This window comes from Oncorhynchus keta, chromosome 4, assembly GCF_023373465.1.
Source record: "Oncorhynchus keta strain PuntledgeMale-10-30-2019 chromosome 4, Oket_V2, whole genome shotgun sequence".
Classification (NCBI taxonomy): Eukaryota; Metazoa; Chordata; class Actinopteri; order Salmoniformes; family Salmonidae; genus Oncorhynchus; species Oncorhynchus keta.
Genome location: NC_068424.1, coordinates 70,579,310 through 70,606,056, shown reverse-complemented (window position 1 = coordinate 70,606,056; position 26,747 = coordinate 70,579,310). Strand labels below are relative to the sequence as shown.

Here is a 26,747-nt window from a genome sequence, read left to right as displayed (position 1 = left end):
ATAATAAGTGTGCAATGCTTGATAATGTGTGTGATAACAGAAAGGTATATTTTTTACCAATAGTGTTGGATTTGTCACATCTACTTGCATTGATCATATCTTCGCTAAAGCTGCATTGCTTTAATCCAAAGCAATATCAGTTTCCATTGGCTGTAGTGACCATAAGGGGAAAGGGAGACCTTGTCAGTTGCACAACTGAACGCGTTAAACTGAAATGTGTCTTCCGCATTCAACCAAACCCAGTCTAATTTCTAGCCAAACAGTTAAGAGAAATTAGGACGAATGTAGGATCTTCTCAGTGTGCCGGACAAAGCATTTAACTATCAAGTACTTAAAGTATTTGAGGATTACTAGAGTGACTGTGGGTGAAGAATTTGGCTCCCAGCAATAAGGAATTTTTTTATGAAGGACAGAAAATGATAATGTAACTGAATGTGTGAACACTATTTACAATCTAAAATGTGAAGATGACAGCATTTTGGCAATAACAAGGAAACCCAAAGTGCCAAAGGTTGGGCCTAATGTGATACAAAATAAGTGTGTCCCCCCCACAGGCGTAGAAGGAAGCTAAAGTAATTCCACTGTCTAAAAATAGTAAAGCACATGTTGCTTGCTCTAACAGCCTCCCAATCAGTTTGCTGCTTGTTCTTAGTAAACTGATGGAGAGGATTGTGTTTGACCAAATACAATGCTATTTTTCAGAGTATAAATGAACTGCAGACTTTCAGCATGCATATAATAATATAGAGAAGGGCACTCAACGTGGTTAGAGCGTTGGACGAGTAACCGAAAGGTTGCAAGTTCAAATTCCCGAGCTGACAAGGTACAAATCTGTCGTTCTGCCCCTGAACAGGCAGTAAACCCACTGTTCCTAGGCCGTCATTGAAAATAAGAATTTGTTCTTAACTGACTTGCCTAGTAAAATAAAGGTAAAATAAAAAAAATAAAAAACTGTACTGACTCAGATGACAGATGATTGGTTAAAAGAAATAGATAATAAGATGACAGTTGGAGCTGTATTGTCAGATTTCAGTGCAGTCTTTGATGTTATTGATCATACATTGTTATCACATGGTTGGAGTGTTATTTATCCAATAGAACCCAGAGTGTGTTCTTCAATGGAAGCTTCTCTAACATCCGATATGTGACCGACCTGCTCAAATTGGTCTAATGTAGCAACATTTTAAATAGGGTTTTTTACATTACATAAAAGTAGAGACTCAAAGCTACAAAATGGTATATCATACACTACAGTTAAGAAACAATGGGAAAATAATTCTGCTAGGAAAGTTGATAAACTTGTAAACTCACTTTTGAGAAAATGGCCGTTGAATGTTTTGGTACCACTACTGGAGAGCCCTTCCTTGTCTGCCCCCATTCAGCATCGTTCACACACTCTTAAGCTTTAGCCCCACCCATCTCTTGAAGGTTTGATTCGAGTGTTCTGTAGTAACAACAGCAGTCAAGCACCCAAGCTAACTAGCTACTTCCAGACAAATGAGAGAACTGCTCACGGAACATTACTCGCCCTATCAGAGCTGGTTAGGCTGTTATGTTATCCAGAGTGTTGGTAACTGCAACTGTGCTGTCAGATTGTCCGTTTGTAAATTCAGAGCGTTTCGCTCTCGGAGCGGTCAGTGCGCTTTGGCTGATGAGTAGGGTTGATCCGAATGTTCTGACCTCTCAACGGCAGTCAAGCACCAGGGTAACATTGGCTTGCTTGTTAGCTACTTCCAGACAAATGAGAGAACACACCACTCTGACCATTTTACTCACCCTAGCAGAGCTGGTTAGGCTATTTTGATGTTATCCAGAGCGTTTTTTGCAGACGTTTACTGACACCGGCCATACTCATCAGTTATTCTGCGCTCTGGCACACTCACACTCAGCGGAGAGTGAAATCAGAGTAGATGACCAGACTGAATTTAAAAACGCATACAAAATGGTTAACAATCCCAACTCATGGAGTTACTAGCCTGCATGAATCTGCAGGTAGCTAACCAACTGGATTCAATGTTAGCTAGCTAACAGTTTATAGCTAGCCAAGCAAATGGCTCTGAGATACGAATAATAAGATAATACACAGAGTCAGCTAGCGAGCCAGAAAGATAATGTTAGCTAGCTAATAGTACACTTTAACTTGAAATGAAACCACTTTCTGTCAAATTTAGAAACATGTATTATATTATCTTAAATTACCCTACCACTGAGGAAGTACAGTTCCCGCTCAGCCCAGTCAAAACTGTTCGCTGCTCTGGCCCCCCAATGGTGGAACAAACTCCCTCACGACGCCAGGACAGCGGAGTCAATCACCACCTTCCGGAGACACCTGAAACCCCACCTCTTTAAGGAATACCTAGGATAGGATAAAGTAATCCTACTCACCCCCCTAAAAGATTTAGATGCACTATTGTAAAGTGGCTGTTCCACTGGATGTCATAAGGTGAATGCACCAATTTGTAAGTCGCTCTGGATAAGAGCGTCTGCTAAATGACTTAAATGTAAATGTAAATGTAATCTGAAAATGTAGCTAGCGAGACTATCATTCATGGATGGATGTGTCTCCTGTTGGATGCCATGGTTGTCCTTAGTTCGAAGATGTAATCCGGAGACCATCCATCTCCTTAGCTACCATACTCTAATTCCACTGACTTCAATATTCGGTCCTCCAGAAAGTGGAGAGAAACACTTAGGCAGTTTTACTATGCGATACGTGTAAAAAAATATATACATTAAAAAAAACATTTTAAAAGCCACGTTAGACAGGTTTACCTAAACATACTGACCACTCAAATAGACAGAACCATGCTATATGGCAGACCAATCCAAACTCATCTCTCGGCATGTCCAGCCCACTCATTATCTCTGCCAATCATGGCTAGCGGGAAGGTTGCTAACTTTTCTGTGGCTAAACCAACTAGGCTCGCAATTTGTATTTACAGATGGCATACAAGTTTGGTATTAAGGCACATGAAAGTTCACATGTTCGAGAAGGCATTTCTGCCAAAAAACGTATTTTGATTTTAAAAAGTTTATGTTCAAACGGTTCTCCTGTGAAGTAGTGACCCACAACATATGCCTAGTTTCCTGAAATGGGTCACATATGTACAGTGCGGTGTCCCTCAGGGCAGTTGCCTTGGGCCGTTACTCTTAGCTATTTGATTTGCTACTGGTCTTACACAAAAGGTAGAATGGCTATGTACATGGATCAATCCATATTCTACATGCCAGCACCCAAAGCCAGTGAGCTCACTGAAATTGTAAATAAGGAGTTACAGTCAGTATTCGAAGGTGATTAATAATAAACTGGTATTAAATACATTTAAAACTAAATTCATTGTATTTGGTTCAAAACATTCTCTAAGACCTAAACTGGAGTTGTACATAAAGGGTGTGACCATTGATAAAGTTGAGCTAAACTTCTAGGTATAACATTGGATGGTCATTTACCATGGTCAAGTCATAATGACAAAGTTGTTGTGAAGATGGGGAGTATGTTACATAAAAAATATGTTCTGCATTTTTGACACAAGAAAATCAACTGTACTAGTAAAATGGTTATTAATTACTTGAGAGGTGGGGAAAAAAACATGAATTTGAGGTTAGAGAATCGATAGGCTACATAATGGAAGACGGTGAACCTGCCATCCGTGCATTTGGCTAGAACAGCATCATGGGCCTGGGTTGGAAGGACGCGTCGTACAATGAACATTTGTCTACATTGTAAACCTGCCTTTTGTCAATGAGGTGATGCTTAACGAAAACATTGTAACAAATTGCTGATAGCCCACTTAAAAGTCCTATTAGAAAATATATTCTGAACAAAAATGTAAAAACGCAACGTGCAACAATTTCAAATACTATGCTGAGTTACAGTTCACATAAGGAAGTCAGTCAATAGAAATACATTTCACATAACTGGGCAGGGGCACAGCCATGGGTGGGCCTGGGAGGGTGTAGGCAACCCACTTGGGAGCCAGGCCCAGCCAATCAGAATGAGGTTTTCCCCACAAAAGGGCTTTATTACCCCCCCCCCCCTTTAAAACGATGTTGGAGGTGGTTTATGATAGACAAATTATCATTACATTCTCTGGCAACAGCTCTGGTGGACATTCCTGCAGTCAGCAAGCCAATTGCATGCTCCCTCAAAACTTGAGACATCTGTGGCATTGCGTTGTGTGACAAAACAGAACATTTTAGTGGCCTTTCTTTGTCCCCAATTTTTCAGTATGATATGTTAGATAAAGGAATAACGACAGACACCAATGTCAGGTTCAATAGCCTTGTTTGTGCATTGTACGAATAGCAACCACTGGAGTCCGGGGAACAGTCCGGCTAGTCGATTACCTATCAACTAGACTCCGTAACATCATCCTTTTCAATAGAAAGTGCAAACATAAAGGCATAACATTAAATTCTTAACAATAGAGGGCAAGTCATAACAATAGAAAAAGCATTACATTTTTTTTTTTACTTCAGTTGTCATTTTCCTTTTTTAATTTCAATTTAATTATTTAAGAACTAATATAGATTTTAATTAACCGAGGGCAAGTTAACAGTCCCTTGCTTACAGAGTAAGCCTGTCCGGTGGCTTGCACAGCCGACCCACCTGTGAGTAAGTATTGGCTCTGACAGGGGTAGGATTAGGGGCACGAGATGGAGAGCTTGGTGGGGTAGAAGCCTCACCTTCAGTTGGCCCATGTCTCAATTCTGCACCCCTTACCCTTGGGCCTGGACTGTGATCCAGCTCATCTAGGTGAGTGTATGGCGTGTTCTGGTTTGTCTGCTCTGCTACGCGCAGATCCACCCGATTGCGACGATAGAGGGAGCCACCAACATCCACCAGGTAAGAACGTGGTGCAACTCTCTGCAGGCATGTGCCCAGCCTCCAAAGTCCTGTGTGGTCTCCCGGCAGCGGTTCCATCCACCTCCAGCTCTGGTAGGTCCCGAGCAGTCCGGTCGTAGAAGCACTTAGCGAGCTGCTTTCTGTGACGCAGTTTGTCCGTGACGCAAACCATGACGCAGGGCTCAAGTAGCTTGTTAGCTACGGGGATGGTAGTCTTCAGACGTCTGGACAGAAGGCGTTGTGCTGGGCTGCTGTCCATGTTTTCAGTGGGTGTGTTCCTCCACTAAGATCGCTTTCCATGGGTCGTTGCTGTCGCGCAAGGCCCTGCTTAACAGGTTTTTTGCAATCTTGACAGCTGATTCTGCCTTGCCATTTGCTTTTGGGTGTCTTGGAGAGGAGGTCACGTGGTCAAACTCCCATTCTGAGGCGAAACGCTTGAACTGTGCAGTGAATTACCTTGTCAGGCTGACCTTGCCTTGCAAACTGCGCCTTGCAGCGCTTTATGACCGTCTCTGCAGACAAGTCAGGGAGCAGTTCAATTTCCCAAAAGTCAGAGTAGTGATCAACGATGAGAAGATAGTCCTTTTGTCTGTGGCTGAAAAAGTCCATGCTGACGATTTGCCAGGCCCCTGTGGGCAGTTCGTGTGACATCATGGTTTCCTTTTGCTGTTCATGAGCGTACTTGTTGCATGTGGTACAGTTGCTGACAAAGTCTTTTAATTTCTGCTTGCATGTTTGGCCAGTATAATGTTTCACGAGCCTGGCGGTAGCATGCATCACCTCCAACGTGACTGGAGTGTATGCGGGTAAGCATCTCTGGACGTAGTGATTTGGGAATAATGACCTTCTGACCTCTGAACAAGATGCCATTTTGCACGCTGATCTCATCTCGAAAGGTCCAGTATTCTCTCACTGTGAAAGGTGTCTTCTCTTTCAGGTATGGCCAACCTGCGAGAGCCATGGACTTCAGTGACTGTAGGCATTCGTCCTTGTCAGTGTGTTGCCTTATCTGGGCTAGGCGGTGATCTGTGACGTTTAAGTCACAGATTGATTGATCTGTTGAACATCTTGTTGTTCCTGCTGTAGCGAACAGATGGCCTGCCGCTGATAGACAGTGCCTCTGCCTGTACATTGTGTTGTTGCCCTGCTCAGTGTGACCTTCAGGCTGTAGTTTTGCAGAGTCAGGAGCATGCTTTGAAGCCTCTTGGGCGCGTTGAGGAGAGGTTTACTGAATATGGCAATGAGTGGTTTGTGGTCAGTTTCAGCGATGACCAGGTCTCGCCCATATAAGTAGTGATGGAATCGCTGGCAGGAGAAGACGATGCTGAGGCACTCTTTCTCAATTTGTGCGTAGTTTTGTTCGGTGGGGGTGAGCGCTCTCGAGGCAAACGTAACGGGCTGGCCTTCCTGCATAAGGCAGCATCCAAGTCCCCTTTGGCTGGAGTCGCTCTGGATTGTGACAGGCTTCATGACATCGTAGTAGCGCAACACTGGCATGGATGAAGCCAGAGATTTCATCTCCTGCACTGAGGCCTCGTGCTTGGGTAGCCAGTGCCATGGTGTGTCTTTGTCCAGCAACGGGCGCAGAGGCTCACAGACTGCTGATAGGTGTGGCATGAACTTTGCAAGATAGTTTGCAAAGCCGATGAGACGCTGTACTCCTTTTGCATCAGACGGGTTTGGCATGTCGAGGATCGCTCTGACCTTGTCTGGGTCCGGCTTCAGGCCTTTTGCCGAGAGAATGTGGCCATGGAAGTGGACGTCTTTCACCTTGAACTGCAGCTTCTTAAGGCCAAGGCGAAGCTTAACTGATCGGCAGCGCTCCATCAGTGCCAGGAGCTTCACATCGTGGTCGCGTACTGCTTCTTCGTCTGTGTCACCACAGCCTACGATCAGGACATCATCTGCGATGGGTTCAATGCCCTTGAGCCCAGACAGTAACTCGTGCTGCTTACGTTGGTATATCTCAGGCGCCACCGAGACACCAAACGGGAGCTTGAGCCAGCGTTTCCGACCCCAGGGGGTCCAGAAGTGGTTTGTGGTCATGAGGCTGCTTTCTTCATCCAGCTTGCATTGAAGGAATGCATCTCGGGCATCCACCAAGGTGAAAATCCTGGCCTTGGGAAGCTTATAGAGGACATCCTCTAGTGTCGGCATGATGTAGTGGGATCGTTTCAGTGCTTGGTTCAGATGCTTTGGGTCGATGCAGACCCTCAGCTTCTCTGTTTTTTTCACTATGACCATATTGCTAACCCAGTCAGTTGGTTCAGTCACAGATGTCATGTGGCCATCGGCCTCATACTTGCCCAGCTGGGCCTTCACAGCCACTTTCATTGCAATGGGCACATTGCGAGGAGCACACTGGACTGGAGTGATGCTCTCATCCACTTCAAAGTGTACCTCCCCAGGCACAGATTCAGGGGTCAACAGCATCAATGTAACAGAATAACTTTACGTCCGTCCCCCTCGCCCATACCCGGGCGTGAACCAGGGACCCTCTGCACACATCGACAACAGTCACCCTCGAAGCATCGTTACCCATCGCTCCACAAAAGCCGCAGCCCTTGCAGAGCAAGTGGAACTACTACTTCAAGGTCTCAGAGCAAGTGACCTAACCGATTGAAACGCTATTTAGCGCGCACCACTAACTAAGCTAGCCGTTTCACATCCGTTACACGGGCATGTTGAATACATCGTCATATCTGCTAAGTAGTTGTTCTTTGGACAGGGGTCCATGCTGGACATGATCCACAATGTGCAGGTCATTTGGTACAGTGAACTGCATCAGTCCCAGGCGTTCACATGTAGAGCCTGAGAGGAGAGGATGTTGACTGGTTTTTACAATCTCAAACTCCAGCTTGTGTTTGCGTCCCCGAATAACACATTCGGTCTCAAAGGTGCCCATAGAGCTCATTAGCTCTCCTGAGTAGAGCTTTAGTCTAGTATCGCTGGGCAATAGATGTGTGTCAGGTGCCAGATTGATTTTGTCTTTGTAGCTCATTACGTTGCATGTAGCACCAGAATCCAGTTGACATTGTTGTTGCTTGTTGTGTAATCGTAGTGTCACAAACACAAGGTGCACCTGTGTAATGATCATGCTGTTTAATCAGCTTCTTGATGTGCCACACCTGTCAGGTGGATGGATTATATTGACAAAGGATAAAATGATCACTAACAGAGATGTAAAAAATGTGTGACAAAATCTGAGAGAAATAAGCTTTTTGTGTATATGGTACATTTCTGGGATCTTTTATTTCAGCTCATGGGACCAGCACTTTACATATTGCGTTGATATTTTTGTTCAGTGTATGATTAAAACAAATCTAAACTATAAGGAATTTAGTCTACGGGTAGAGCACACGTTAAATAGCTAACCTCCACTAGCTGTAGCCAATATATCTATTGGAACATTTACCTATAAAATAACTATTGTATAAATGTTGTATGTTTTATTAAGACAATCAAATGTAGTGTGTGATATTCATATCTCCCGTAGTATTTTCATGTAAAAATTAAGAAAACTCATTTTGTCTTATAGCCTCTGCCACCCCACCCATCTCTCGTAGTATGACGCTATCAATACACTGCCTGAAATAACGGGGGGGTTCATTCACATCACGGAATAAGTGAAGAGGCAAACGGTCGCCAAAATGAATGATCGAATCCGATGCGTTTGTTTTCAATGTAAAAAATAAAGACATTAATAGCTTCCAATGGTAAAATGATGGTGCACCATGCAAGAGAGGGGAAACACACCGCAGGTTCTCAACATCCCATCGCAGCCTCCCGTCGAGAAGCGAGCGTAGGCTACCCGCACACATTTGCCGTGTGCTGGCAGCATATTCCGTTACATTTTGCACTTACCTGCAACTTGCATGTCCGTCCAGGAAAATTTGGGCGGACAATGTCTAACTCCGCGACGAAAATCCAGTGTTTTACTGACGTTTATTCTGGCCTTTTCTCCGACTGATGATCTTGATTCTCTCAGCGCCTATCCGTTATAATCCACCCCACACAAAGAGCAGAAAATGGCTGCAAGTGCATTTCCTTAAAGAGACAGTAACTCACACACAGGCAGGAGGATGGAACTGTGGTGCTGAATATGGCCAATGTTGTTACACAGACCAACACTCTACCTTGCGATGAGGCTATTGTATCGTCAAAATGAAACAATGTATTTGCAATGTCACCTATCTATCGCTATTCTCTACAAACCATTCCCCTTGAAATGATATCATAGCCATTAGGACAACATTGAAACGTGCTTCACATTCTTCCCCATTTCCATTTGATTGGATATTGCAGGATATTACTTACTTACCATGCACAGCACAGGCAAGTCAATGACCCGGTTTCCAGGACAGATGGTGTCAAACTGAACTTTGATCACATCAACGACACAGGATACATAACTGTATAGGCCTAGTATGCCATAGAGGCACAGGTGTTTTTAGAAGAAAACTAAATAGTTTTAGTATTTCATTCAGTCACCTTACAATGGATTGTATAGAGATTTAATGGAATAGCCCTAAAACTGCATAGGTACCCTACTGTATGGAGTTATCTATATCTATCTACTCCTGTATATGTCAATATATCTCTATTTATCTATTATATTCATCTAGATACATCCATACTCCCACAGAGATCATACTTGTAATTCTATGTATACTTTCTGCCTGACAGGGTATTACTATGCCAGTTCTTGTAGCCAGTCAGACCTCGTTGTCACAGCAACCAGAGCAGGCTTGTAGGGCTGTCTGGAACCCCCAGACTCAGTTCATACTTTATCAGGGCCGTGTGTTTGTGTGTCTGCGTGAGAACACTGGATACATTAAAACCACCTACAGTTAGACTACTACAGTTACTGTATAGACAAGTGAACTGTAATGAGTATTGTGCATTGTGGTTATTTGGCATTAGGACTGCAGTAGCCTGCTATACAGAGATCCTAGTACATAAGAAAGTCTGTAGATGATGGGAATAGCCTGCATTATGACATCATGGGTAAATGGGTTGTGGGTGCCCTCTGATGGTCAGACTTTGAGCGACAGACAGTAAAATCAAACAAAAGTAAGCTTATGAAACAACTAATTAACACAATAGACAGAAAAAAATGTATCAAGACACAAGAGAAGTAGATTTCTACATTTTATAAAAAATTGATTTGCTACAAAATAAATAGAAACTTGAAGGAAATTAATAAATAACATAAACACAGCTAGCTAAGTATATTTCATACAGTATCTTCAGTTTGGCTGAAAAGCTTGTTTGTTCAGGCTCAGAGGTCTGAGAGCAAGGCCAGCTCGTGCAGCAGGAGAGCAAAGGAAGGACGGTCGTCTGGTTTCTACACAGGAAAAGACAGATCAATCACAAGACATTATGTAAGGTGCAGGTGAGCCAACTTACCAAGCTGAATCAGTAAGGTACAGGTGAACCAACCTACCAAGCTGAATCAGTAAGGTACAGGTGAACCAACCTACCAAGCTGAATCAGTAAGGTACAGGTGAACCAACCTACCAAGCTGAATCAGTAAGGTACAGGTGAACCAACCTACTAAGCTGAATCACTAAGGTACAGGTGAACCAACCTACCAAGCTGAATCACTAAGTTAAAGGTGAGTCTGTCTACTGCAATATTTCCCAAACTCGGTCCTGCGGACCCCAAAGGGTACAACCCCCCCCCCCAACTACACACCCCCAACTACACCTACACTCAACTACACCCACACTCACCCAACTAAGCCCACCCACCCACCCAACTAAGCCCACCCAACTACACCCACCCACACTACACACACCCACACTACAACCACCCACCCACCCACACTACAACCACACCCACCCACACTACACACACCCACACTACAACCACCCACCCACCCACCCACCCACCCACACTACAACCACACCCACCCACACTACACCAACCCACACACACCCACCCAACTACACCCACCTACACTACACTACACCCACCCGCACTACACTAACAGTACAGGTGAGTCAGTAAGCTACAGGTGTGAAACAGGTAGGTCCTTCCCACCCCCCTCCTTCCAGCACCACTCCATGAGGAGGTGCACAGCCTCTGGGGCCTGTCTGGGTTTTAGCAGCCTCAGACCTGCATTCAGGGCCTCCACCACCTCAAGATTAGACCGGTTCTCATAGGGCAGACGCCCCTCAGTATACACCTCCCACATAAACACACCTGGAGGAGAGGAGAGGCGAGAAGGGGGAGTAGAGGGGAGGAGGAGGGCAGGAGAAAAGGAGTGGGGAGAAGGGGAGGAGAGGAGATTCAACATTCATTCATCATACCTCTAATATGATAACGGTTTAGAATTTGAAGAAGCTCAGTGTCTGACAACAGTCTCACAGAGAAACAAATAAACCTACCAAAGGACCAGACGGTTTCAGAGAGGATGAATAAACCTACCAAAGGACCAGACGGTCTCAGAGAGGATGAATAAACCTACCAAAGGACCAGACTCTCTCAGAGAGGATGAATAAACCTACCAAAGGACCAGACGGTCTCACAGAGAAACAAGTAAACCTACCAAAGGACCAGACGGTTTCAGAGAGGATGAATAAACCTACCAAAGGACCAGACGGTCTCAGAGAGGATGAATAAACCTACCAAAGGACCAGACTCTCTCAGAGAGGATGAATAAACCTACCAAAGGACCAGACGGTCTCAGAGAGGATGAATAAACCTACCAAAGGACCAGACTCTCTCAGAGAGGATGAATAAACCTACCAAAGGACCAGACGGTCTCAGAGAGGATGAATAAACCTACCAAAGGACCAAACAGTCTCAGAGAGGATGAATAAACCTACCAAAGGACCAGACGGTCTCAGAGAGGATGAATAAACCTACCAAAGGACCAGACGGTCTCAGAGAGGATGAATAAACCTACCAAAGGACCAGACGGTCTCAGAGAGGATGAATAAACCTACCAAAGGACCAAACGGTCTCAGAGAGGATGAATAAACCTACCAAAGGACCAAACGGTCTCAGAGAGGATGAATAAACCTATCAAAGGACCAAACGGTCTCAGAGAGGATGAATAAACCTACCAAAGGACCAAACGGTCTCAGAGAGGATGAATAAACCTACCAAAGAACCAAACGGTCTCAGTGAAGATCAATAAACCTACCAAAGGACCAGACGGTCTCAGAGAGGATGAATAAACCTACCAAAGAACCAAACGGTCTCAGAGAGGATGAATAAACCTACCAAAGGACCAAACGGTCTCAGAGAGGATGAATAAACCTACCAAAGGACCAGACTCTCTCAGAGAGGATGAATAAACCTACCAAAGGACCAAACAGTCTCAGAGAGGATGAATAAACCTACCAAAGGACCAGACGGTCTCAGAGAGGATGAATAAACCTACCAAAGGACCAAACGGTCTCAGAGAGGATGAATAAACCTACCAAAGGACCAGACTCTCTCAGAGAGGATGAATAAACCTACCAAAGGACCAGACTCTCTCAGAGAGGATGAATAAACCTACCAAAGGACCAGACGGTCTCAGAGAGGATGAATAAACCTACCAAAGGACCAGACTCTCTCAGAGAGGATGAATAAACCTACCAAAGGACCAGACGGTCTCAGAGAGGATGAATAAACCTACCAAAGGACCAGACGGTCTCAGAGAGGATGAATAAACCTACCAAAGGACCAGACTCTCTCAGAGAGGATGAATAAACCTACCAAAGGACCAGACTCTCTCAGAGAGGATGAATAAACCTACCAAAGGACCAGACGGTCTCAGAGAGGATGAATAAACCTACCAAAGGACCAGACGGTCTCAGAGAGGATGAATAAACCTACCAAAGGACCAGACTCTCTCAGAGTGGATGAATAAACCTACCAAAGGACCAGACTCTCTCAGAGAGGATGAATAAACCTACCAAAGGACCAGACGGTCTCAGAGAGGATGAATAAACCTACCAAAGGACCAGACTCTCTCAGAGAGGATGAATAAACCCACCAAAGGACCAGACGTCAGACTTGCTGCTGAACTTGCAGTACTTGATGACCTCAGGAGAAGACCAGAGAGAGGGGGGTAGGGGGGGAGAGAGAGGGAGGGGAGAGGGAGGAGGGAGAGAGGGGGAGATGGGAGAGGGAGGGAGGGGTGAGGGGAGAGAGGGGGAGGGGAGAGGGAGGGAGGGAGGGGAGGGAGGGAGGGAGGGAGGGAGGGAGGGAGGGGGAGGGGAGGGAGGGAGGGAGGGAGGGAGGGAGGAGGGGGGAGGGAGGGAGGGAGGGGGGAGATGGGGAGAGGGAGGAGGGGGAGGGGGGAGATGGGAGAGGGAGGGAGGGAGGGAGGGAGGGAGGGAGGGAGGGAGGGAGGGAGGGAGGGAGGGAGGGGAGGGAGGGAGGGGGTGGGGGGAGAGGGAGGAGGGAGAGAGGGGGAGATGGGAGAGGGAGGGGTGAGGAGAAGAGAGAGGGAGGGGAGGAGGAGGGAGGGGTGAGGGGAGAGAGAGGGAGGGGAGAGGGAGGAAGGAAAGAGGGGAAGGGGGATAGAGAGTGCAGAGGTAATAATGACATACTAATGCAATTATTGGAAAATACAACAAGGCTGAACACAACATGGTACACTGTGGTTGCCTGCCACATTCTCCTCCAGGTAGTCCCTCCTGTCTGGACGTTTTCAGGGTGTGGTGGAGCTGCCTGCCTATTGGTAACAGCTGGGGCTGCTACACCTGGGTACCTCATCACACAAGTCTACCTTACATCACTACTTATGTCATCACAGTCCTAATGCTTTTAGAATAGCAAAACACATGCCAATTCTCACGATCATGCATATGCGTTGTTTAAGCATATCTTTATTACACAGTAACTTATCTATAACATATAAGCGTCTGGTGTGTTATCTGCTTTGTGTTTGATCTTTGAATTGTCATGTAATTCAGGATTAGGAAACTTCCATAGAGATTGTTAGAGGACTCATCTGCCCATGCTGTAACAGACACTATAATGGCACAGATGCAAAAATGAGTCCTCTAACTATCTCTATGATACCTTCCATAATCAATAACCAAACAAAATTGCTGCTGGCTGCCTGGAGACAGAAGCAGCAGGTTAACCTCTGACCTGCTGAGAGTTGTGTGATCAGACCTGCAGAGAATACACATATGCACAAACCCACCCACACACACACACACACACACACACACACACACACACACACACACACACACACACACACACACACACACACACACACACACACACACACACACACACACACACACACACACACACACAGGTTGAATGTCAAGATGAAACTATATTTGCATATACTGGGAGTTAGATAATGTAGAGGGATTAGGCTATTCTGCCTCAACAATAGAACTCATGAACTATTGTTTTACAGGCAGTTTCCTCTGTAGAATGTTGATGCAAGGAAACGATTCCACGCTATACTAAGGGAAGAACATCGGGGCCATAGAACGTATAGAACCATTTCAAACTACATTACCGCTCCTCTCCCATCTCCCTCTCTACTGTGGGAGATCCACGTGTGCTGGTGAAACCTTACATGACCCCTGAAGATGCCTATATCTCAACGGACTAACAAACACAGTTTTGTGGTGAATGTCCAAATAGGTCACACTGGCCTGGCTGTAAACAGATGTATTACGTAGCTCAGGTGAGCCACTGATAACGTAAATACCTGCAGCGTTGTGTTGGTGGTACTGGATGAGCTCAGGAATGGTGCTGAACAGGTATTTCTCAACAAGGTAAAACGTGGACGTCTCCTCTGCCTCTGACTGTCTGATCTGGTAGCGCTTCACCCGCGGGTTCTTCTGCCCGTTGGATCTGAACATGATTCATCATCATGTAACTATGCCATATATATGCAGTTCAAACAAACAGACAACCCACCACTGTTTTGGTAAAAAGCTGAGAGATGGGGCTGGAGACATGTAACCACTTTCAAATTAATAGACAATAGAGCTAGGGATGTCCCAATACCAATCGCTGATTGCCCCTTTAACTGACTGTCATTGAAGCTGAGTGCCATGGCTGAAACAGGCAGAAGTTACCCTGGGGCTTTAGTGAAGACAGACATAGTGCAGACGCCTGCATGCCTGGAGTCTCGCACCACAAAAGCTCCTTCCTTACCCTGCACAAACAATTTCAGTAGGATGAATCATAATTGTGTCTGTTGAGTCCATTAGGTTGAATTTGTTGTATGTCATACCATACTTGAGTGATGTGGAAATTGCCTTTACAATCTCAATTTATGGGAATAAGGCTTGACATGATAACACAGTGAGACTCCCCAAAGGAGAAGAGCTTGTAATAGACAACACCCACTCTACCCTCCCACCATCACACTACACAACCCTCCCTCCCACCGTCACACTACACAACCCTCCCACTGTCACCGTGATACTACACAACCCTCCCACTCCCACACTACACAACCCTCCCACTCCCACTGTCACACTACACAACCCTCCCACTCCCACCGTGATACTACACAACCCTTCCACTCCCACACTACACAACCCTCCCACTCCCACTGTCGGACTACACAACCCTCCCTCCCACTGTCACACGACACAACCCTCCCTCCCACTGTCACACTACACAACCCTCCCACTCCCACCGTGATACTACACAACCCTTCCACTCCCACACTACACAACCCTCCCACTCCCACTGTCGGACTACACAACCCTCCCTCCCACTGTCACACTACACAACCCTCCCTCCCACTGTCACACTACACAACCCTCCCACTCCCACCGTCACACTACACAACCCTCCCTTCCACTGTCACACTACACAACCCTCCCCTCCCACTGTCACACTACACAACCCTCCCTTCCACTGTCACACTACACAACCCTCCCTCCCACTGTCACACTACACAACCCTCCCTCCCACTGTCACACTACACAACCCTCCCCTCCCACTGTCACACTACACAACCCTCCCACTCCCACTATCACACTACACAACCCTCCCTCCCACTGTCACACTACACAACCCTCCCCTTCAACTGTCACACTACACAACCCTCCCCTTCCACTGTCACACTACACAACCCTCCCACTCCCACTATCACACTACACAACCCTCCCTCCCACTGTCACACTACACAACCCTCCCTTCCACTGTCACACTACACAACCCTCCCTTCCACTGTCACACTACACAACCCTCCCCTCCCACTGTCACACTACACAACCCTCCCACTGTCACACTACACAACCCTCCCCTCCCACTGTTTTACTACAAAACCCTCCGTCCCACTGTCACACTACACAACCCTCCCCTCCCACTGTCACACTACACAACCCTCCCCTCCCACTGTCACACTACACAACCCTCCCACTGTCACACTACACAACCGTCCCCTCCCACTGTCACACTACACAACCCTCCCTCCCACTGTCACACGACACAACCCTCCCACTGTCACACTACACAACCCTCCCTCCCACTGTCACACTACACAACCCTCCCCTCCCACTGTTACACTACAAAACCCTCCCTCCCACTGTCACACGACACAACCCTCCCCTCCCACTGTCACACTACACAACCCTCCCTTCCCACTGTCACACTACACAACCCTCCCACTGTCACACTACACAACCCTCCCACCATCACACTACACAACCCTCCCTCCCACACTACACAACCCTCCCCTACCACTATCACACTACACAACCCTCCCACTCCCACTGTCACACTACACAACACTCCCACTCCCACTGTCACACTACACAACCCTCCCACTCCCACCGTCACACTACACAACCCTCCCTCCCACTGTCACACGACACAACCCTCCCACCGTCACACTACACAACCCTCCCTCCCACTGTCACACTACTCAACCCTCCCTCCCACTGTCACACTACACAACCCTCCCCTCCCACTGTCACACTACACAACCCTCCCCTCCCACTGTCACACAACACAACCCTCCCCTCCCACTGTCACACAACACAACCCTCCCACTCCCACTGTCACACTACACAACACTCCCACTCCCACTGTCACACTACACAACCCTCCCACTCCCACCGTCACACTACACAACCCTCCCTCCCACTGTCACACGACACAACCCTCCCTCCCACTGTCACACTACTCAACCCTCCCCTCCCACTGTCACACTACTCAACCCTCCCCTCCCACTGTCACACTACACAACCCTCCCCTCCCACTGTCACACTACACAACCCTCCCTCCCACTGTCACACTACACAACACTCCCACTCCCACTGTCACACTACACAACCCTCCCACTCCCACCGTCACACTACACAACCCTCCCCTCCCACTGTCACACTACACAACCCTCCCCTCCCACTGTCACACTACACAACCCTCCCCTCCCACTGTCACACTATACAACCCTCCCACCGTCACACTACACAACCCTCCCTCCCACTGTCACACTACACAACCCTCCCCTCCCACTGTCACACTACACAACCCTCCCCTCCCACTGTCACACTACACAACCCTCCCCTCCCACTGTCACACGACACAACCCTCCCACCGTCACACTACACAACCCTCCCTCCCACTGTCACACTACTCAACCCTCCCCTCCCACTGTCACACTACACAACCCTCTCCTCTCACTGTCACACTACACAACCCTCCCACTGTCACACTACACAACCCTCCCTCCCACCGTCACACTACACAACCCTCCCTCCCACTGTCACACTACACAACCCTCCCTCCCACCGTCACACTACACAACCCTCCCTCCCACTGTCACACTACACAACCCTCCCTCCCACCGTCACACTACACAACCCTCCCTCCCACCGTCACACTACACAACCCTCCCCTCCCACTGTCACACTACACAACCCTCCCTCCCACTGTCATACTACACAACCCTCCCTCCCACTGTCACACTACACAACCCTCCCCTACCACTATCACACTACACAACCCTCCCTCCCACACTACACAACCCTCCCCTACCACTATCACACTACACTACCCTCCCACTCCCACTGTCACACTACACAACACTCCCACTCCCACTGTCACACTACACAACCCTCCCACTCCCACCGTCACACTACACAACCCTCCCACTCCCACTGTCACACTACACAACACTCCCACTCCCACTGTCACACTACACAACACTCCCACTCCCACTGTCACACTACACAACCCTCCCACTCCCACTGTCACACTACACAACCCTCCCACTCCCACCGTCACACTACACAACCCTCCCTCCCACTGTCACACAACACAACCCTCCCCTCCCACTGTCACACTACACAACCCTCCCTCCCACTGTCACACAACACAACCCTCCCTCCCACTGTCACACTACACAACACTCCCACTCCCACTGTCACACTACACAACCCTCCCACTCCCACTGTCACACTACACAACCCTCCCACTCCCACCGTCACACTACACAACCCTCCCTCCCACTGTCACACAACACAACCCTCCCCTCCCACTGTCACACTACACAACCCTCCCCTCCCACTGTCACACTACACAACCCTCCCTCCCACCGTCACACTACACAACCCTCCCTCCCACTGTCACACTACACAACCCTCTCCCCTCACGGTCACACTACACAACACTCCCACTCCCACTGTCACACTACACAACACTCCCACTCCCACTGTCACACTACACAACCCTCCCACTCCCACCGTCACACTACACAACCCTCCCACTGTCACACTACACAACCCTCCCCTCCCACTGTCACACTACACAACCCCTCCCTCCCACTGTCACACTACACAACCCTCCCTCAAACTGTCACACTACTCAACCCTCCCTCCCACTGTCACACTACACAACCCTCCCACTGTCACACTACACAACCCTCCCCTCCCACTGTCACACTACACAACCCTCCCTCCCACCTTCACACTACACAACCCTCCCACTGTTACACTAGACAACCCTCCCACTGTCACACTACACAACCCTCCCCTCCCACTGCCACACTACACAACCCTCCCCTCCCACTGTCACACTACACAACCCTCCCTCCCACTGTCACACTACACAACCCTCCCTCCCACTGTCACACTACACAACCCTCCCTCCCACAATCCGACTACACAACCCTCCCCTCCCACTGTCACACTACACAACCCTCCCTCCCACTGTCACACTACACAACCCTCCCTCCCACTGTCACACTACACAACCCTCCCTCAAACTGTCACACTACTCAACCCTCCCCTCCCACTGTCACACTACACACCCTCCCTCCCACCCCTCCCACTGTCACACTACACAACCCTCCCCTCCCACTGTCACACTACACAACCCTCCCTCCCACCTTCACACTACACAACCCTCCCACTGTCACACTACACAACCCTCCCACCATCAGACTACACAACCCCCCCTCCCACTGCCACACTACACAACCCTCCCCTCCCACTGTCACACTACACAACCCTCCCTCCCACTGTCACACTACACAACCCTCCCTCCCACCATCAGACTACACAACCCTCCCCTCCCACTGTCACACTACACAACCCTCCCTCCCACCGTCACACTACACAACCTTCCCACCGTCACACTACACAACCCTCCCTCCCACTGTCACACTACTCAACCCTCCCCTCCCACTGTCACACTACACAACCCTCCCCTCCCACTGTCACACAACACAACCCTCCCCTCCCACTGTCACACAACACAACCCTCTCCTCCCACTGTCACACTACACAACCCTCCCTCCCACTGTTACACTACACAACCCTCCCACCATCAGACTACACAACCCTCCCCTCCCACTGCCACACTACACAACCCTCCCCTCCCACTGTCACACTACACAACCCTCCCTCCCACTGTCACACTACACAACCCTCCCTCCCACTGTCACACTACACAACCCTCCCTCCCACAATCAGACTACACAACCCCCCCTCCCACTGTCACACTACACAACCCTCCCTCCCACCGTCACACTACACAACCCTCCCTCCCACTGTCACACTACACAACCCTCTCCCCTCACTGTCACACTACACAACACTCCCACTCCCACTGTCACACTACACAACCCTCCCACCATCAGACTACTCAACCCTCCCCTCCCACTGCCACACTACACAACCCTCCCCTCCCACTGTCACACTACACAACCCTCCCCTCCCACTGTCACACTACACAACCCTCCCTCCCACTGTTACACTACACAACCCTCCCACCATCAGACTACACAACCCTCCCCTCCCACTGCCACACTACACAACCCTCCCCTCCCACTGTCACACTACACAACCCTCCCTCCCACTGTCACACTACACAACCCTCCCTCCCACTGTCACACTACACAACCCTCCCTCCCACAATCAGACTACACAACCCTCCCCTCCCACTGTCACACTACACAACCCTCCCTCCCACTGTCACACTACACAACCCTCCCTCCCACTGTCACACTACACAACCCTCCCTCAAACTGTCACACTACTCAACCCTCCCCTCCCACTGTCACACTACACAACCCTCCCTCCCACCTTCACACTACACAACCCTCCCACTGTCACACTACACAACCCTCCCCTCCCACTGTCACACTACACAACCCTCCCTCCCACCTTCACACTACACAACCCTCCCACTGTCACACTACACAACCCTCCCACCATCAGACTACACAACCCTCCCCTCCCACTGCCACACTACACAACCCTCCCCTCCCACTGTCACACTACACAACCCTCCCTCCCACTGTCACACTACACAACCCTCCCTCCCACCATCAGACTACACAACCCTCCCCTCCCACTGTCACACTACACAACCCTCCCTCCCACCTTCACACTACACATCCCTCCCACTGTCACACTACACAACCCTCCCTCCCACCTTCACACTACACAACCTTCCCACCGTCACACTACACAACCCTCCCTCCCACTGTCACACTACTCAACCCTCCCCTCCCACTGTCACACTACACAACCCTCCCCTCCCACTGTCACACAACACAACCCTCCCCTCCCACTGTCACACAACACAACCCTCCCTCCCACCGTCACACTACACAACCCTCCCTCCCACCGTCACACTACACAACCCTCCCTCCCACTGTCACACTACACAACCCTCTCCCTCACTGTCACACTACACAACACTCCCACTCCCACTGTCACACTACACAACCCTCCCACCATCAGACTACTCAACCCTCCCCTCCCACTGCCACACTACACAACCCTCCCCTCCCACTGCCACACTACACAACCCCCCTCCCACTGTCACACTACACAACCCTCCCTCCCACTGTCAAACAACACAACCCTCCCACTGTCACACTACACAACCCTCCCTCCCACCGTCACACTACACAACCCTCCCTCCCACTGTCACACTACACAACCCTCTCCCCTCACTGTCACACTACACAACACTCCCACTCCCACTGTCACACTACACAACCCTCCCACCATCAGACTACTCAACCCTCCCCTCCCACTGCCACACTACACAACCCTCCCCTCCCACTGTCACACTACACAACCCTCCCTCCCACTGTCAAACAACACAACCCTCCCTCCCACTGTCACACTACACAACACTCCCACTCCCACTGCCACACTACACAACCCTCCCACCATCAGACTACTCAACCCTCCCCTCCCACTGCCACACTACACAACCCTCCCCTCCCACTGCCACACTACACAACCCTCCCTCCCACTGTCAAACAACACAACCCTCCCACTGTCAAACAACACAACCCTCCCACTGTCACACTACACAACCCTTCCACTGTCACCATGCACCATGTCTCATCTGTCTGTAAAATCCAGCATGACATATTTACAACAGGAAATCCTGGACCTGAGTAAACTGCACCGCAGTTTCAAATGTCATGTTTCACTCTCTGTGTGTGTCTGTATGTATGTATGTATGTATGTATGTATGTATGTATGTATGTATGTATGTATGTATGTATGTATGTATGTATGTATGTATGTATGTGTGTGTGTATGTATGTATGTGTGTGTGTGCGCGTGCGTCTGTGTGTGTGCGTGTGCACGTGCGCCTGTGTGTGTGTGTGTGGTGTGCATGTGGTGTGCTTGTGTGCTTGTGTGTGTGTGTGTGTGTGTGTGTGTGTGTGTGTGTGTGTGTGTGTGTGTGTGTGTGTGTGTGTGTGTGTGTGTGTGTGTGTGTGTGCGTGTGGTGTGCGTGTGTGTGTGTGTGGTGTGCATATATATATTTTTTAGGGATTACAGAAACATGCTTTCTCTCTAGTTTCAGTTTTGTCTGGTTGTAATTCTGATAACTTTGCTTTTTGATTGAATCAAGACCAACATGTCTTTCCTCTGTCTTCCGTAGTACAGTTTAATACCAAGTTGAAGATGGTCGGCGTTGTTTTACCTCTGTCATCAGAAGTTCCTTAGCTCTCCCTCTCGTTATGTCTTTGTTGTATCATCTGAAAAAAAAGAATGTGAATTAGAAACAACAAAGACAACCAATAAGATGTCTGAAATAAAAGGCTGAACAGGGTACGATTGTTATTTTATACTTTATAAATAGTCTGGAAAATCATATTTGATATATATCAGACTCACTCAAACCTGTTGAAGTTGTTGCAGGAATTCTCCGCTATATACAGTACATGCAAGGTACAAAACCTGAGTTTCTGTTGAAGGAATAGACAAAATGGGATGAATACTGCAGGTGTGTACAACTATAAAACCAATAATACATATTACAGATAGGACCACAGGGTTGTCATAAGGTTATCATATGGCATAGGGTTGTCATAGGGTTGTCATAGGGTTGTCATAGGGTTGTCATGGGGTTGTCATGGGGTTGTCATGGGGTTGTCATGGGGTTGTCATGGGGTTGTCATAGGGTTGTCATAGGGTTGTCATGGGGTTGTCATGGGGTTGTCATGGGGTTGTCATGGGGTTGTCATGGGGTTGTCATGGGGTTGTCATAGGGTTGTCATAGGGTTGTCATGGGGTTGTCATGGGGTTGACATAGTGTTGTCATATGGTTATCACACTCTCCTTACCCTCTGTGGTCCTGTACCGTCCACCAGTTATGGTGGGAACTGTCAGTCAGGATGTACTCCTGGTCTTTGTGAAGGGGCAGGTCTGTGTCTTTATGGGGACTGTAGTTTTGTAGCGCTACCACCACATCACCCTCTGTCCCGGGTCAGAGAGCCGCCGCTAGTGGCACGATGTAAGGGAAACATTGATCATTAGCATTAATGTGACTCAGCAACATACTGTACATTTACAGGCACAGTGAAGTAAATAGAGGTGACTTATCATGCATGTTTACCTGTGGGTCCGGGGTTGGAGGGAGAGGCGATTAAGTAGTGATTAAGTAGTGATTAAGGAGTGATTAAGTAGTGACTAAGTAGTGATTAGTATTTTTACTTTTGTACTTTACACCACTGGGTTCTAAGTTGACATGTGGAATTGTTTTAAAAAGGTGATACTATGAATCATTTAGCTATTTGATTTAGAAATTTTAGAACCCCTTTAGGTATCAAAAAACAATATATATATATATATATATATATATATATATATATACTGACCCCTTATGTCAAAGACTCACATTTTGGTTTCTTCTGACCATATGACATTCTCCCAATCTTCTTCTGGATCATCCAAATGCTCTCCAGCAAACTTCAGACGGGCCTGGACATGTACTGGCTTAAGCAGTGGGACACGTCTGGCACTGCAGGATTTGAGTCCCTGGCGGCGTAGCGTGTTACTGATGGTAGGCTTTATTACTCTGGTCCCAGCTCTCTGCAGGTAATTCACTAGGTCCCCCCGTGTGGTTCTGGGATTTTTGCTCACCGTTCTTGTGATCATTTTGACCCCACGGGGTGAGATCTTGCGTGGAGCCCCAGATCGAGGGAGATTATCAGTGGTCTTGTATGTCTTCCATTTCCTAATAATTGCTCCCGCAGTTGATTTCTTCAAACCAAGCTGCTTACCTATTGCAGATTCAGTCTTCCCAGCCTGGTGCAGGTCTACAATTTTGTTTCTGGTGTCCTTTGACAGCTCTTTGGTCTTGGCCATAGTGGAGTTTGGAGTGTGACTGTTTGAGGTTGTGGACAGGTGTCTTTTATACTGATAACAAGTTCAAACAGGTGCCATTAATACAGGTAACGAGTGGAGGGCAAAGGATCCTCTTAAAGAAGAAGTTACAGGTCTGTGAGAGCCAGAAATCTTGCTTGTTTGTAGGTGACCAAATACTTATTTTCCACCATAATTTGCTAATAAATTCATTAAAAATCCTACAATGTGATTTTCTGGATTTCTTTTCTCATTTTGTCTGTCATAGTTGAAGTGTACCTATGATGAAAATTACAGGCCTCTCTAATCTTTTTAAGTGGGAGAACTTGCACAATTGGTGGCTGACTAAATATTTTTTTGCCCCACTGTATAGGTAACAGTTGTCGTGGACAACCTGTTGAGACATTTAAGCATATTTGAAAAAACTGTGTCATGGCTTATTTATAAATGAACGGCATTGTAAAGTGTTCCCAATGGTCAGTCATTAGCATTTCAGTCATTAGCATTCCAGTCATTGGCATTCCATTCATTAGCATTCCAGTCATTCGCATTCCAGTCATTAGCATTCCAGTAATTAGCATTCCAGTAATTAGCATTCCAGTCATTAGCATTCCAGTCATTAGCATTCCAGTCATTAGCATTCCAGTAATTAGCTTTCCAGTGGTCTTACCTGGAAGGGGTACTTGTTGCTGTAGGGGATTGGGACTTCACTGCACACTATCTCCACACACTTGATCCTGGAGAGCTCAATGCAACCTTTCTGGCTTCACAACTTTCCATTTGCACATCAAACAATACAACCTGAATAAAGCAACTGTCATGTAAAAGTCATATTCCTTCATAACTCAATATCTGATTAAAAAAATTACACTGCTGAAGTGTAAAATGTAAAATAATTTCAACTAAATGTAATTCTTGCCAGCAATTATTAAACAAACAAACCACACAATTTATCAATAAATATTGTACATGCCCCAGGGCACTGTTCAGAATAAATCAGGTCCTGGGTGTCCAAGACAAATAATCTTTCCTTGTAATTGCAGGGCGACGTCCTTCGCTTCTGTTAAGCTTTCTTGATGAGAGTCCCCTTCAATATTACTGTGGGGAGCATAATGAACACAGATACCTGGCTAACATTGAGAGACAGGGAGAGAGAGAGACAGCGAGGTGGGCTGTAGAGTTAGACTGAACACCGATGTAGGAGTGGAGAGAAGGAAAAGAGTGTTGGGAGTTAGTGTCGTGTGAGTTTCCGGTGTAGACATAGGTAAACCACTTCCTTGAGCATGACAGATAGAAAGAGACCAACTCTCAGACACATACAAACTCATTCTGCAAAGATACACACTCAGACTAAGATGCACACACACACACCCCCCACACAGGTCAAAACATCACAAACTGCATGGGTGCACAGAACCACAGGGCCTGAGCAGCTCTCTCCCCAGAAATGAGGCTAAACACACACTTACAAAACTCAAAACTGCCAAACTAATGAAAACATTTGAGTAAATGAGTGATACAAAGTATATTGCTTCCACACCAGTGTGGTTCTTGAGTTAATTAAGCAATTAGCATACCCTCATGCTTAGGGTCATGTATGAAAATGCTGGGCAGTCCATTATTTTGCCTACCATGACTATGGTAGGATGACAATACCCCCATCCACAGGACAGGAGTGGTCACTGTATGGGTTTATTTACATTTACATTTAAGTCATTTAGCAGACGCTCTTATCCAGAGCGACTATGAGCATGAAAATGATGTAAACCATATACCATGGTCCTCTCAGTCACCAAATCTCACCACACTTATAGGAGATTCTAGAGCCACGTCTGAAACAGCGTTTTCCACCACCATCAACCAAACACCAAATAATGGAACTTCTTGTGGAAGTATGACATCACATCCCTCCAATAGAGTTCCAGATACTCGTAGAATCTGTGCCACGGTGCATTGAAGCTGTTCTGGCTTGTGGTGGTCCAACACCCTATTAAGACACTTCACGTTGGTGTTTCCTTTATTTTGGCAGTTACCTCCATATACACACAATATACAGTACAGGTAACTGACTAAATAAAGGAGATGCCTGATTAAAGGCCCAGTGTTTTATATATATTTCCACACTATGAGGTTGGAATAATACTGTGAAATTGTGAACATTTTGATAATGCCCCTTTAGTGTAAGTGCCGTTTGAAGAGACCAGCTGAAATTTAAGCTTGTTTAGGAGGGATGGAGTTTTGGCCTGCCTGGTGACGTCACCAGGCAGAAAATAAGTTAATAGACCAATAAGAAAGAAAGTCCCAAACCTCTCTGCCTTTAACAGCTAGTTTTGCCCTCCCCACTCAGACCACACCAAGACAGTCCGTGCAAAATTATTGCTTGAGAAATTGCTCTTCGCTGAGAAGCTATTTTTATTTATTTTTGACCATTTCTTTTTTTGCATACGTTTTAGCCAGTAATTCTGCAAGTAGCACTCAACAGGCCAAAAGTGGTCCAGGAAAATTACTGTGTACATGATGTGCCTCTTGCTAGCTGTCTCTCATATGGCGAGAAGCTGAAGCTCATTGGATGAACTCGAATTGCTAGGGGCTGGTCCAGGAAATTGTTTTGAGCTAGGGATTTTGTGGCTAATTGCATTAAGACAGTAAAAATGCTCATAGTTTATGCATGTATGAATTGCACATTGACACATCCAGCTCAAAGCAGGAGGTTTAAAAAATATTTAGGATTCACCAAAGTTCTGGAAGATGTCTTTAATTGTTAACCAGAAATTATTTGATATAGAGATTCATATAAGGGGTGTGTCTAATCCTGAATGCTGATTCCAGACATGGTCTATTCC

The 26,747-nt window shown here is 47.4% G+C and overlaps 1 protein-coding gene and 2 long non-coding RNA genes across 7 annotated transcripts in view; all 3 read right to left on the bottom strand.

Moving 5' to 3' along the window:
- The window catches only part of LOC118384058 (cytoplasmic FMR1-interacting protein 2), a 55,096-nt gene extending 46,217 nt beyond the window's left edge, over positions 1 to 8,879 (bottom strand). Inside the window, exon 1 of the mRNA XM_052514483.1 lies at positions 8,711 to 8,879. The gene's annotated coding sequence lies outside the window, so the exon portion shown is untranslated. The remainder of the gene's footprint in view (positions 1 to 8,710) is intronic.
- A 1,111-nt stretch (positions 8,880 to 9,990) lies between these two features.
- On the bottom strand, positions 9,991 to 12,836 carry LOC127927777 (uncharacterized). 5 transcript variants are annotated; one of them, XR_008129056.1, is made up of 4 exons: positions 12,716 to 12,836; positions 12,316 to 12,635; positions 10,967 to 11,635; positions 9,991 to 10,193 (listed from the first exon to the last, which is right to left on the bottom strand). It is a non-coding gene; the product is annotated as an uncharacterized LOC127927777 (long non-coding RNA). The 5 variants fall into 5 exon arrangements; XR_008129055.1 differs by having other exon boundaries at positions 10,967 to 11,354; positions 11,436 to 11,635; positions 12,316 to 12,834; XR_008129057.1 differs by having other exon boundaries at positions 12,316 to 12,475; positions 12,556 to 12,834.
- Positions 12,837 to 13,341: 505 nt separating this feature from the next.
- On the bottom strand, positions 13,342 to 25,089 carry LOC118384002 (uncharacterized). The gene is made up of 5 exons (XR_004825790.2): positions 24,575 to 25,089; positions 22,884 to 23,040; positions 22,435 to 22,505; positions 22,241 to 22,295; positions 13,342 to 14,674 (listed from the first exon to the last, which is right to left on the bottom strand). It is a non-coding gene; the product is annotated as an uncharacterized LOC118384002 (long non-coding RNA).
- Positions 25,090 to 26,747: the final 1,658 nt, after the last annotated feature.